We start from the raw sequence: 12,998 nt of genomic DNA, 5'->3' as shown, positions 1-12,998 counted from the left end.
AAAGTATACTGAATAATGTTACAAGAATGAAGCTTAAGACATTTGTAAAGTAGATTCAGAAAATAATGTACTAGACATTTTTACCAAATCTTTCACCAAGGATAGATTTGTAAAATTTTAAGAAATGTTGAGTGTATTTGATTATGATATAAATGTAAGTAGGCATGGTGGAAAGTGTTACATTTGTATCGAAAGTACTGATAGTGTTGAGATGACTCCCAACAATGTGTGTGTATCAGTCAGTCATTTCTGCACTGTGAGTGTGCTCATTTGGTAAGGAGTGATGTGAATTGTGTATAACTTGTCATTAATAATTATTCTTAACAAATGACACTGAACCATCTTGTTACCTCAATGGGTGCAGAAGACTACTAGGTTCACTCCAACTTTACTATAAAACAAATTACAGAAATAATAGACCATCTCCTGTGCTATCTTATAAATTGGATGTTTGAGAAAATTGTTCTTTCTGACTGTTTAAAGTTACCTAATAATAACTGTGCATAAAACTGGAGATAGGGGGTTACTAGAAATGTATAGAACCATTGCCATAGTTTCAATTTTATCTAAACTAATTGAGATAATTGTGATAAAGCAACTAAATGAATAGTTTGAGAACTATCACATCTTAAATCAGGTTCAGAATGGATTTCATGAAGGTCAGTCCATGGTCAAAGCAATGCAAAATATTGTTTTATCTGTCTCAAAGCAATCTGAATGTGAGCAATATACTTGAGCCACATTTGTTGATCTAACAAAGGTGTTTGACAAAATATTGTATTATATACTTTTAAATAAGCTTAATCAGTGTGGGATAACATAGGTTGGCAATACTAAAGTCATACTTGTTCAATAGGAAGCAAATAGTCCTAATTATTTATTTATTTTTATTTACTTATTTCATGTTCCGTAGATCCAGTTAGTGAGTCAATCACAAGGATATGGAACGTGTCAAATTGTACAGATTTCAATTTAAACTTACAATAAATATAAGGGCAATTCAATGCCAAATTGTATATCGTTTAAGTAAGACATACTATAAATACAGTAATAGATACAATGTCAGCTAGATAACATAACAACTATTTAACAGAAAAAGGAGTTTCAAATAAAGGTTATAAATAAGAGCATAAAGTTAAATCAGATATTAGGCCTACAAGAGTAAATACAGGTGCAGCCAATCTGTTGTTACAAAAAGTGTGATAATGCTCAAATGCTCAATAAAATCAATTGAACTAGTTCTAGACACAATAAGTTTAATGATGGTATACATTTTCTTTCAAATATTCATCCACAGTATAAAAAGATTTCTCTGCCAAGTAATCTTTGAGAACTTGTTTAAATTTTGGCAGTTCTATATGAACACATTTGATATGTAGTGGGAGAGCATTGAGCAACTTAATGCTGGAGCAGTTAACTCCTTTTTGTACCAGAGTGAGATGTTTCATTTTGACATGTACATTGTTTTTGTTTCTGGTGTTATAGCCATGTTATTTACTGTTGTCTTGGTAGATAGAATAATTTTTGCACACAAAGGTCAGCAAGGAAAAAATATGCTGTGAGGTAGTTGTCAGGATACCTATCTTTCGAAACAAGTGCCTGCAAGAGTGTCTTTGATGGACACCACACATTATTCTGATTGCTTTTTTTTCGATGGTGAAAACTTTTTTTGCAAGTGGTTGGTTCCCACAGAATATGATAGCATATGACATCAATGAGTGGAAGTAGCCAAAGTAAGCAACCATATGGCATCAACTTCAGCCACTGAAGAAATTACCCATAATGCAAATGTTGCCGAGCAAAGTTTTTTACATAGATGAAGAATGTGAACTGACCAATTACATTTGCTGTCAATATAAGCACCCAGGAATTTTGTATCTTCAACTTTCTGTATTGGTTGATTTCTACATTTTATGTTAATTTCATCAAGACTACTTTGTGATGTATGGAACCTCAAATAATAAGTTTTATTTGCATTGAGTGAGAGACCATTTGAGGAGAACCAATTTAAGTTGTCATTAAAAACAGTATTTGTAGTTTGTTCAAGATAATCTTCAATTACAATTGTGGTATCATCAGTGAACAGGGTAAATTTGCTGTTTGTCTCAGAATAAAGAGGAAGATCATTAATGAAGATGAGGATTAGAAGTGGACCCAAAACGGTACCTTGAGGCACACCACGCGTTATCGTGCCCCACTCAGACGAGGCAGGTTCTCCAGAAGAGCCATTTAGCATTACAGTCTGCTTCCGATCATTTAGATATGATTGTAGCCTCAAGCCAACAGTACCACCTAAACCCTAGTATTCTGCCTTTTTCAAAAGAATTGGTTGGTTCGTAAGATCACAAAAAATACCCACTGGAGACATTTTTTTGTTAATGGCTTCCAAAACTTGGTTGCTGAAAGAAAATATTGCCTGTTCAGTTCAAAGACCAACATGAAAACCAAACTGATTTTTGCTTGAGATACTGGATGATTGACTGATCTGCCCTTGTAACACTAACCAAAATGGCCTTGCTGTGCTGGTACTGCGAACAGCTGAAAGCAAGAGGAAACTACAGCTGTAATTTTTTCTGAGGGCATGCAGCTTTACTGTATGGTTAAATGATGATGACGTCCTCTTGGGTAAAATATTCCGGAGGTAAAATAGTCCCCCTTTTGGATCTCTGGGTGGGGACTACTCAAGAGGATGTCGTTATCAAGAGAAAGAAAACTGGAATTCTATGGATCGGAGCATGGAATGTCAGATCCCTTAATTGAGCAGGTAGTTTAGAAAATTTAAAAAGGGAAATGGATAGGTTAAAGTTAGATATAGTGGGAATTAGCGAAGTTCGGTGGCAGAAGGAACAAGACTTCTGGTCAGGTGAATATAGGGTTATAAATACAAAATCAAATAGGGGTAATGCAGGAGTAGGTTTAATAATGAATAAAAAAAATAGGAGCATGGGTGAGCTACTACAAACAGCATAGTGAATGCCTTATTGTGGCCAAGATAGACACAATGGCCATGGCTACTACAGTGGTATAAGTTTATATGCCAACTAGCTCTGCAGATGATGAAGAAATTGAAGAAATGTATGATGAGATGAAAGAAATTATATCAGATAGTGAACGGTGACTGGAATTCGATAGTAGGAAAAGAAGGAGAAGGAGAAGGAAATGTAGTAGGTGAATATGGCTTGGGGGTAAGAAATGAAAGACGAAGCTGCCTGATAGAATTTTGCACAGAGCTTAATTTAATCATAGCTGACACTTGGCTCAGGAATCATGAAAGAAGGTTGTATACATGGAAGAAGCCTGGAGATACTAGAAAGTTTCAGATAGATTATATAATGGTAAGACAGTGATTTAGGAACCAGGTTTTAAATTGTAAGACATTTCCAGGGGCAGATGTGGACTCTGACCACAATCTATTGGTTATGAACTGTAGATTAAAAGTGAAGAAACTGCAAAAAGGTGGGAATTTAAGGAGATGGGATCTGGATAAACTGACTAAACCAGAGGTTGTACAGAGTTTCAGGGAGAGCATAAGTGAACGATTGGCAAGAATGGGGGAAAGAAATACAGTAGAAGAAGAATGGGTAGCTTTGAGGGATGGAGAAGTGAAGGAAGCAGAGGATCAAGTAGGTAAAAAGACAAGGCCTACTAGAAATCCTTGGGTAACAGAAGAGATATTGAATTTAATTGATGAAAGGAGAAAATATAAAAATGCAGTATATGAAGCAGTCAAAAAGGAATACAAATGTCTCAGAAATGAGATCGACATGAAGTGCAAAATGGCTAAGCAAGGATGGCTAGAGGACAAATATAAGGATGTAGAGGCTTATCTCACTAGGGATAAGACAGATACAGCCTACTGGAAAATTAAAGAGACCTTTGGAGAAAAGAGAACCACTTGTATGAATATCAAGAGCTCAGATGGAAAACCAGTTCTAAGCAAAGAAGGGAAAGCAGAGAGGTGGAAGGAGTATATAGAGGGTCTGTACAAGGGCGATGTACTTGAGGACAATATTATGGAAATGGAAGAGGATGTAGATGAAGATGAAATGGGAGATTTGATACTGCATGAAGAGTTTGACAGAGCACTGGAAGACCCAGGTCGAAACAAGACCCCGGGAATAGACAACACTCCATTAGAACTACTGACAGACTTGGGAGAGCCAGTCCTGACAAAATTCTACGATCTGGTGAGCAAAATGAATGAGACAGGCGAAATACCCTCAGATTCAAGAAGAATATAATTATTCCAATCCCAAAGAAAGCAGGTGTTGACAGATGTGATAATTACTGAACTATCAGTTTAATAAGTCACAGTTGCAAAATACTAACGTGAATTCTTTACAGACGAATGGAAAAACTGGTAGAAGCCGACCTCGGGGAAGATCAGTTTGGATTCTGTAGAAATATTGGAACACATGAGGTAATACTGACCCTATGACTTATCTTAGAAGCTAGATTAAGAAAAAGCAAACCCACGTTTCTAGCATTTGTAGACTTAGAGAAAGCTTTTGACAATGTTGACTGGAATACTCTCTTTCAGATTTTGAAGGTGGCAGGAGTAAAATACAGGGAGCGAAAGGCTATTTACAATTTGTACAGAAACCAGATGGTGGTTATAAGAGTTGAGGGGCATGAAAGGGAAGCAGTGGTTGGGAAGGGAGTGAGACAGGGTTGTAGCCTATCCCCGATGTAATTCAATCTGTATATTGAGCAAGCAGTAAAGGAAACAAAAGAAAAATTTGGAGTAGGTATTAAAATCCATGGAGAAGAAATAAAAACTTTAAGGTTTGATGATCACATTGTAACTCTGTCAGAGACAGCAAAGGACTTGGAAGAGCAGTTGAACGGAATGGACAGTGTCTTGAAAGGAGGATATAAGATGAACATCAACAAAAGCAAACTGAGGATAATGGAATGTAGTCGAATTAAATCGGGTGATCCTGAGGGAATTAGATTAGGAAATGAGACACTTAAAGTAGTAATGGAATTTTGCTATTTGGGGAGCAAAATAACTGATGATGGTCGAAGTAGAGAGGATATAAAATGTAGACTGGCAATGGCAAGGAAAGCATTTCTGAAGAAGAGAAATTTGTTAACATCAAGTATAGATTTAAGTGTCAGGAAGTTGTTCCTGAAAGTATTTGTATGAAGTGTAGCCATGTATGGAAGTGAAACATGGACGATGAATAGTTTGGACAAGAAAAGAATAGAAGCTTTTGAAATGTGGTGCTACAGAAGAATGCTGAAGATTAGATGGGTAGATCACATAACTAATGAGGAGGTATTGGATAGAATTGGGGAGGAGTTTGTGGCACAACTTGACTAGAAGAAGGGAGCGGTTGGTAGGACATGTTCTGAGGCATCAAGGGATCATCAATTTAGTATTGGAGGGCAGTGTGGAAGGTAAAAATTGTAGAGGGAGACCAAGAGATGAATATACTAAACAGATTCAGAAGGATGTAGGCTGCAGTACATACTGGGAGATGAATCACCTTGCACAGTATAGAGTAGCATGGAGAGCTGCATCAAACCAGTCTCAGGACTGAAGACCACAACAACAGCAACAACTGTGGAAGTTGAGATGATCTACAATCCTTCTGTACATGAGTTTTTCAAGAATTTTTGAGAAGATAGTTAATAGGGATATTGGGCGATAGTTTGCAACAATGCTTTTATCACCTTTTTTAAAGGGAAGAATCACTACTGCGAATTTTAGTCTGTCGGGGACAATCCCTTCTTGCAGGGATGTATTGTGTATGTTGCATAATACGGAACTAACAAATTTATAACCGTGTTTCAGTATTTTACTAGAAATATTGTCCACACCAGCAGAATTTTTATTTTTTAATCATCTAATTACTCTTATGACTTCACTTACAGTAACTGTGGGATTTGGTTGCTAATAGCTTTCTGTAGGAGGGACAATGATTCTTCCATAGAACCATTACAGCCTGTCCTCTCTGCTGCTCTCAAAAAGTGGTTATTAAATATTTATGCAACCAACTCAGATTTCTTTATGATACTGTCCCCTGTTTTAATCTCTACCTGAGACATGTTCCCTGTTTTCCTGCCAGTTTCCCTCTTTATTACATTCCATATTGTTTTAATTTTATTTTCTGAGCTTCCAATTTCTGATTTTATGCACATACTTTTAGATTTATTTATAAACTTCTTGAGAATGCAACAGTAACTAATTCAAACAAAAGTCTGGCTTTGTGAATGTCATTAGGGTAATGCCTCAGGGATTGGTGCTCGGACAATTTTTGTCATTGCTTATGTTAATGATCTGCCTAGCCTGCTATCTTTCAAAACACAATGCATGCAGATGATACCACATTTATTACTTCCTATAATGATGAAAGTGCTACAGAGTATGTGAATAAACATTTTATGGACAAGGCATGTTACTAGTTTTGGGCAAATGAATTAAAATTAAACATTACAAAATGCATTCACGTTTTTCCAAATCCAGAATGATGTCAGCTTTTTGTAACACATGAAAATTTGTGGCAGACTGTGATATGAACCCTGTACCAGATCTATAATCATCACAACAGTGTCTGCTCCTTCAGACATGCATGCATGTCTGACTGGTCCAACTAGTTGTGACCCTTACCAACATTCCTTAATAGCTGTGGAATTCATAAGTTTCAGCATGGGTAGAATAACATAATATAAAATACTTCAACTAGCAAAAAGTGGAAAGTGATGTTATTAAATAATGTGATGTTTCATCACAAAGTCCCTCTTGATTCTGTCCCACTGGGGTACCAGGAAAGTGCATCATATACATTTGTGTTAGCCATACTTTTCTAAGAAAAAGGATACAATAATAAAATACCAAGTTTAACATTAACAATAGAACACTGTTCCAGAAGCATCTGTTGCTGGTATTCAGACTATTGGTGGTGGACTGGAACAATGGTGAAAGAATAATGCACAAGTAAATCTATATGGGAAAAACACTGGCAGGCAGCCACTAGTAAAAGACTTTTCAGTTGCTAACAAGCAAGACAAGGTGTGTGAAGAGGACTGGAGATACTGGTAACCACTGTAAACTTCCCATCGCTAACGATTAGTGAGGTAGTGATTACAGTGCTGTCCAAGGGACTAAGTTTTACGTTTACACTTACAATGATCCCTTGGATAAATTATTCAGTATGCTGAAGTTGTTCTCCAACTGATCCCAACAAATCAAAGATAAAATGAAAAGGCAGTAAACTGTCAGAATTCTACAAAGGGTGAAAAAAAGCCAATAACAATGTGGTACATGAAAGTTGCTGTAAAGAAGTCTGAGGAAATGAGGACATTGTGGTTCTCAAGGTATATAAAATAAGTGTACATTTCTTATAGATATTGCATAGTATGTATTGAAAATGAGTAGTTTGCTGATTGGTCCCATTTGCAGAGAAACTGGGAGTGATCTAACAATGAAAATAATTAAGAAGATACAAATATTTATTAAAGACACTAGACTAGACTATGGCACAGCCAAGGGAGAGACTACCAGAGTCCCAGTACCACAAAGAAGTGCCTAAGCTCCATATGTAAGGCTTCTCCTGAAGCTTATAGTCAATGGGATCAACTTGCTCACTAACAATCTGATCAAATATCTGGTCATGAAATTACATTACCTAGTCAGAGACATAGAATTTTATGTAAAAGATTTGACACTCTCTGCCAGCTAATACAGCAGCAGCACATACAGGCCTCAGGCATTATGATGCACTTTGACTTTAGATCTCTGTAGAGACATATACCAGCAAAAAATATTTATTTTTCAGAAATAAATACCATATGTTATATGTGAACTGGCACAGATATGTTTGTCAGCAATGTATTTCATCTATTATGATGTATATTATTAATAGTTGCATGGAGTATGCAACTTCTAATCCCATGATTAACTCACAAAAGCTGAAGAACTGAAATTGTTGTACAGAAACTGGTACTTGCATGCATATGATCATTCTCAGTATGAGGTTACATGTGAAAATTGAAGAGACAAAAGTTCCTTCAGCATCTCAATAATTTGCACACAAACATATCGTTTATGAAGGAAAATAATGTAACAAGGAAGTTACTATGAAATGAAAGCAAAAATAAAATTATCACATTTCCCAGAACAGCCTCTCAAATAAATATTATTACTTACTTACTTATTATTATTAGTACCGAAAATTCTGGCACTGTTATATCTAGATACAACTTCAGATTTGGTGATAAGTTTCTAACTGATGCAAATCTCATACTTGAATATCTTAAGGCAGATATCCTGATGCATCAATGAATAATCAATTTGGTAAAGGAGAGAAGTGTGAGAAGTAAAAATTGGAGAGGCCAAGGCTTGGATATTGTGAGCAGGTGCAAATTGACATAAGTGGTTGTAGTTATGCAGAGTTGAAGAGGCTTGCATAGGTTATGCTAGTGTTAAGAGTTGCATAAAACTAGTATTAAAACTGAAGACCGCAGCAACAATGACAACAGAAACAACAAAAACAGTGTTGTAATTTAAATAAAGATTTGATTAAACAGCTGCATTGAGTAAGACACTGTCTTTATTTACTTGAATGTATTTCCTGCTTTACACTTACCACCACCAATTTCAAATCAAAACTGACTGTACACTCTCAAAAGTTGTTATGAAATTACTCATGACACCAATTGCGTGTAAAGGTAGATGAATAAATAAGTAATTAATACAATTATTCAGGCTTTCCCATCAATCTGTTGACACCTTGAGGTGTTGAGTATTCTGCTGGATATTGACATCATTCACACACCATATTTCAACAACGTGGCTCATTATCTTTATCAGGTTCTAATTGACACTTTTTGTTGAATGAAATATGAAATGGGTCCAATATTTATTTCTATGGCCTTCCCCTCCTTTCAAACCATGGAAAGGGGGGGGGGGAGGGAGGCTGTAGATATGAAAACTGGACACATTCCACTTGATGAACAGTCAGCACCTGATGAAGATGAGGACTCACACTGTCAAAATATGGCGACTAAACAATGCTGATTTCTGGCAGAATATCCAACAGCTCAAGCTGTCAAATAATAAACATATTGCTGCTTCACATTTAGTTCAACTATCAACTGCCTTACTCTAATGAAGCAGTGTACTGGAACAAACATGCAGTATGTTACTATACAATGAAATATTTTACAATTCTATTACATATATTTTACATCATGGGATGTTTGCAAGCTAAAAAGTGGTTTTGTGTTTACACAGTATTCAGTAACAGGCTTTAAAAGGTTGAGGATTTACATACAACACAAAATTGTAAAAAGCAATTTTCATTTAGGAATCTTGGTGTGAGAGAAAGTGAAAATTCAAACTAGTAACATGCATGTGACATTAACAAATTATGGAAAAGGACTATTTAATATTATAAATGACTTCAAAGTATTACAATTTGTCCTCAAATACATATTTTTCATATTCACTTACATACACAAATAAAATTCATACTAACACAAAGATGTCTCTCTCCTATTAACACCGAACTTAAATACATAAACGAGTTTATAGCATAATTACCCCACAAAACCTATAAGCAGATGATAACATTTCCAAATTTACTCTAACAGTTCATGAAGCAATATTGCTTAAATTTTCCTTTCTGAAATTCAGAACTGACTTAGCTGAATATTGTAGTTTTGAAATTGAAATGTGTTTCTGAAATATGTAGTTTTGAAACCAAACATATTGAGAAAATGCTCTCATAAAATAAAGTACTGATTATTTGCAGGGTTAACAGTTGTTTATACTATTATGCTGACTTTTAATGCTGAAGTGTTAAATCCTACTAGGCAGTCTCACCAAAAAAGTGTCTTGACATCTGCAACAAATATGCTTAATACACTTATCTCAATTCATTTCCAAATGTTCTATTAAGATGTAATGATTTTTTGTAACTTGCTCCAGGGAAACTTCTTTTCCATTAGTATGTGTTCCCAGTTCATCAGCTGACTCAGTCATCTAAGGTACAGAGTAGCAAAATCCACATTGAAAGTAAAGGTAAGTGGTGCTGCAGGTAGAACCAGTTCAGATAATAGCTGCATGCTGAGAATCTAACAAGATAATGTTCAGTCCATATATATTGAAAGCAGATTTTAGCCTCTTACCAGAAAGTGAACTGTCAAATTTGTCAGTCATATATCTCTCTGAACACTTTCTTCAGGCTGACCCAATATAAGTTGTTTCTTTGGCTATCTGTTTATTGGCTGACTTTTACTGCAGATCTTCCAGTCAACATGGAGATGTAACCTTTATGTTGGATCAGATGTTGGACCATTGCCATGCCAAATATTACTGAACACAGTATTGAGAATCACTTAGAGATAGCTGTCACGAAACTACCAAAGTTCATAGTAATAATTGCCACAGTTTACTGTTCCCCATCTTGTAGTCTTAGCTCATGTATTGGTAGGCTAGACTGGTTCCTAAACAAAACTACAGCAATGACATACAATGTAATTTTAAATACAGACTTTAGCATTGGTCTTTTAAGGGATAACAGAAATAGGAGTTAACTGCTAGATCTGTTGGAACCACATAACTTAAGTTTCAAAGTGGATGTTCCAACTGCAACTAATCTGACAGGACTGGACCAGTTTATGGACACAAAAGACAAACATACTGCAGAAGTAAAAGTTGGTGGTGTAGACTCTCCTGCGAGAGCTTCTGTAAAATTTGGAAGGTAGGAGACGAGGTACTGGCAGAAGTAAAGCTGTGAGTGCCGGGCGTGAGTCGTGCTTTGGTAGCTCAGTTGGCAGAGCACTTGCCCGCGAAAGGCAAAGGTCCCGAGTTTGAGTCTCGGTCGGGCACACAGTTTTAATCTGCCAGGAAGTTTCATATCAGCACACACTCCGCTGCAGAGTGAAAATCTCATTCTGGATTATTATTATTATTTATTTGTATAACATTTTTTATCGAACCCCTACTCTGTTTTAGCTAAATAATCCTTCAATGGATAAAATGTATTGCATAACAGGTACTTTTTAGCTGCCTTTTTAAATAAGAGTATTTTGGCAATTTCTTTTATCTCATTTGGTAATTTATTGTACAGTTTTATTCCTTGGTAGAAAATGCATTTTTAAGTTTTATGTTTATTTTTTCTTGGTAAATGTAAGTTGAGTCTATCTCTTGCTGCATGGTCATGGACAGAGCTGTTTGTGCAGTAATTACCAATGTTAGATTAGATTAGATTAATACTAGTTCCATGGATCATGAATACGATATTTCGTAATGATGTGGAACGAGTCGAATTTTCCAATACATGACATAATTAGGTTAATTTAACAACATACTTAAGTTAATATAACAACTTTATTTTTTTGTGTTTTTTGTTTTCTTTATTTTTTATTTTTTATTTTTTTAATATTTTTGTTTTTTTTTTTTTTCTTAATTTATATCTAAAAATTCCTCTATGGAGTAGAAGGAGTTGTCATTCAGAAATTCTTTTAATTTCTTCTTAAATACTTGTTGGTTATCTGTCAGACTTTTGATACTATTTGGTAAGTGACCAAAGACTTTAGTGCCAGTATAATTCACCCCTTTCTGTGCCAAAGTTAGGTTTAATCTTGAATAGTGAAGATCGTCCTTTCTCCTAGTATTGTAGTTATGCACACTGCTATTACTTTTGAATTGGGTTTGGTTGTTAATAACAAATTTCATAAGAGAGTATATATACTGAGAAGCTACTGTGAATATCCCTAGTTCCTTAAATAAATGTCTGCAGGATGATCTTGGGTGGACTCCAGCTATTATTCTGATTACACGCTTTCGTGCAATAAATACTTTATTCCTCAGTGATGAATTACCCCAAAATATGATGCCATATGAAAGCAATGAGTGAAAATAGGCATAGTAAGCTAATTTACTAAGATGTTTATCACCAAAATTTGCAATGACCCTTATTGCATAAGTAGCTGAACTCAAACGTTTCAGCAGATCATCAATGTGTTTCTTCCAATTTAATCTCTCATCAATGGACATACCTAAAAATTTGGAATATTCTACCTTAGCTATATGCTTCTGATTAAGGTCTATATTTATTAATGGCGTCATACCATTCACTGTACGGAAATGTATGTACTGTGTCTTATCAAAATTCAGTGAGAGTCCGTTTACAAGGAACCACTTAGTAATTTTCTGAAAGACAGTATTGACAATTTCATCAGTTAATTCTTGTTTCTCAGGTGTGATTACTATACTTGTATCATCAGCAAAGAGAACTAACTTTGTCTCTTCATGAATATAGAATGGCAAGTCATTAATATATAATAAGAACAACAAAGGACCCAAGACTGACCCTTGTGGAACCCCATTCTTGATAGTTCCCCAGTTTGAGGAATGTGCTGATCTTTGCATGTTACGAGAACTACTTATTTCAACTTTCTGCACTCTTCCAGTTAGGTACGAATTAAACCATTTGTGCACTGTCCCACTCATGCCACAATACTTGAGCTTGTGTAGCAGAATTTCATGATTTACACAATCAAAAGCCTTTGAGAGATCACAAAAAATCCCAATGGGTGGTGTTTGGTTATTCAGATCATTCAAAATTTGACTGGTGAAAGCATATATGGCATTTTCTGTTGAAAAACCTTTCTGGAAACCAAACTGACATTTTGTTAGTACTTCATTTTTACAGATATGTGAAGCTACTCTTGAATACATTACTTTCTCAAAAATTTTGGATAAAGCTGTTAGAAGGGAGATTGGACGGTAATTGTTGACATCAGATCTATCCCCCTTTTTATGCAAAGGTATAACAATAGCATATTTCAGTCTATCAGGGAAAATGCCCTGTTCCAGAGAGCTATTACACAGGTGGCTGAGAATCTTACTTATCTGTTGAGAACAAGCTTTTAGTATTTTGCTGGAAATGCCATCAATTCCATGTGAGTTTTTGCTTTTAAGCAAGTTTATTATTTTCCTAATTTCAGAGGGAGAAGTGGGTGAGATTTCAATTTTATCAAAT

This window comes from Schistocerca serialis, chromosome 4 (assembly GCF_023864345.2).
Source record: "Schistocerca serialis cubense isolate TAMUIC-IGC-003099 chromosome 4, iqSchSeri2.2, whole genome shotgun sequence".
Taxonomy (NCBI): Eukaryota; Metazoa; Arthropoda; class Insecta; order Orthoptera; family Acrididae; genus Schistocerca; species Schistocerca serialis.
This window is presented reverse-complemented; position numbering follows the sequence as displayed.